This window comes from Chrysochloris asiatica, unplaced genomic scaffold (assembly GCF_000296735.1).
Source record: "Chrysochloris asiatica unplaced genomic scaffold, ChrAsi1.0 scaffold00160, whole genome shotgun sequence".
NCBI lineage: Eukaryota > Metazoa > Chordata > Mammalia > Afrosoricida > Chrysochloridae > Chrysochloris > Chrysochloris asiatica.
In genome coordinates, this window is record NW_006408678.1 from 4,803,213 (window position 1) to 4,805,792 (window position 2,580).

General features: G+C 34.7%; 1 protein-coding gene across 1 annotated transcript in view; it reads right to left on the reverse strand.

Annotated features, from left to right (window-relative positions):
* The window catches only part of PARPBP (PARP1 binding protein), a 106,742-nt gene that overhangs the window by 82,591 nt on the left and 21,571 nt on the right, over positions 1-2,580 (reverse strand). The gene's annotated exons all lie outside the window — the stretch shown is intronic.

The window sequence follows — 2,580 nt, forward strand, 5'->3', positions numbered from 1 at the left end:
TTCCAACACAGATCTATTGGTTCTTTTGGCAGCCCATGGCACTTTCAATATTCTCCTCCAACACCATAACTCAAAAGCATCAATTCTTCTACATAGAGTAAGGTAATACTAAGATATTGCTAATTTGGAAAATATGTGACTCTCTATAGTATATTAGTAGCTCTGGTATCATGGTGGTTACAAGTTGGGCTGCTATCCTCAATGTCAGAAGTTCCAAACTCCCAACTGTTCCACGGGAGAAAGATAAGGCTTTCTACTCCCTTAAAGATTTACAGCCTCAGAAACCCAATGCTATGAGTCAGAATCGACTCTACCACCACCACCACCACCACCATAGTATTTAGTTCCTATTTGTTCTTTTAGTGAATGTATTTTTACTTTCTTATTTAAAATTGTGAATGCTATAGTGATTTCTCATGTTCCACACTGTCAAGTGTAACTCTAAAAACATACTCATACAGATCCAATTTTGAATATTATGTTTTGTTTCATTACTGATCCATGGAAAGCAAACTAGATCTCAGACCAAAGAATAATTTTGATTTTTCCCTGTTCATAAACACACCAAATTTTAATAATCAAGTACTGAAAAGTCATAGTCAGGGTTCTTTCTATAGGTTATCAGATGTTACTAATCAGGCAAAATTGTTCTTTCTTTTAAATCCTGTATTTGGGGGTTTTGTTTGGTGGGGAGTGGGGGGGCACAGTCTGGCTATTATTCCAAGGAGAAATCAATCAGATTGTAATATGGCCACAGTGAATGATAGTTGCATAGGCACACTGTATAATCCTATAGCCAGATTTGCCAACTGCAGCCACAATTGCTTAAAGAACCCCTCCACCACTCCCCTGCCAGTTTGTTATAATCTGGAGACTTGTGTGTTGCTGTGATGCTGGAAGCTATGCCACCAGTATTTTAAATACCAGCAGGGTCACCCAGGATGAGCAAGTTTCAGAGGAGCTTTCTGGCAATCTCTATTTTGAGCCAAAATCTATCTGATGTCAGCAATGATAGTCCTACTTTCAAGTCCTCTTCTGAATCAGGCTTGACTTTAAAGCAGCTCCTTGCTGATGTACTATTGTAGCAATTTTTGAGTTACTTCCACCAAAAATTTACTTGTATATGATATTAATGATATTTGTTCAATGATTTTTGCATTCCGTTGGGTTAACTTCCTTTGAAATGGGCCCAGATATGAATATCTTTCAATTGATTGACCAGGTACAAAGTATCAATGCTTGGTAATTCTGAATGGTTTGTCTTTTGTGTTTATTTAAATAATAAATATATATGTGTTATTTTTATGTATATTTGTATGCTATATATATATGTAAAGCAAGCATTAAATTATGGTACAAGGCAAAAGAAATATAAAAAACATAGTTAGTGATAACACTTCAAACAAAAAAGAGGGGGAGAAATGGTAGAGCTAAAAACTTTCTTGCATGTTACTGAAGTTAAGTTGGTACAACTTAACCTAGAATGTAAAAAGTGCAAGCTGTTAATGTTATTTCATGGCAACCAGTAAGAAAAGAAAGGAAGGAAAGAAGGAAAGGAAGGAGAAGGGAACTTAGAACGTGCACTATAGTAAAGCAGCAAAATATAAAAGTAACTAGTATCAAAAGACAAAGAAGCCTTATGACACACAAAAATAATTTTTTTTTAATGGCAGAAGTCACTTCTTATCTGTTATGGCAGTTAATATAAAGTAAATGCTCTAATCAAAATGCAGAGTGGTAGAATGAATTTTTTTTTTTAAAGATCCATTTATATGCTGTTTACAAGACTCACTCCTTATATCCAAGTACAAAAACAGGTTGAAACTGAAAGAATGGAAAAAATATTCATGTAAATAATAATTAAAGAGAACTGAGTGGCAACCTTAATATCACACAGCATGGACTTACTATCTTACAAAACCTGTAAGAAGAGATAAAGACGGAGATTTGTTAGTGATGAAAGGGTCACTAATGCAAAAAGATTTAACAGTTATAAATGTATATGTACCCAACATTGGGAAGCTATACTATATAAATTATAGAAGCAAAGACAGAAAAAGGTAGTACTACCCTCATAGCTGAAGACATAAATATACCACTTTCAAACTCAGTATTTTTCAAGTTGAAAGAACTGAAGAAAATATTCAAGCCTCAAGATGTAATACTGAAGGATTCTATGGACAAAAAACTGGATGATGCAGGAAGCATCAAAAGCAGATGGAAGGAACACAGAGTCACTGTACCAAAAAGAAATGGACAATATTTAACCATTTCAAAAGAGAGAATATGATCACGAGCCAATGGTATTGAAGGAGGAAGTCCAAGGTACACTGAAGGCATTAGCATTCACTAACCTATGGCAAGAAATCTGAGGACAGCTACCTGGCCAACTGATTGGAACAAATCCATATTTGTGCCTTTTCCAAAGAATGGTGACCACAACAGAATGCAAAAATCATCAAACAATATCACTGATTTTACGTGCAATTCAATATTGCTGAAGATAATTCAAAATGATTGCAATAATACTTAAGTAGCTGCTAGATATTCAAACTGCATTGAGAAAAGGATGTGGAACTA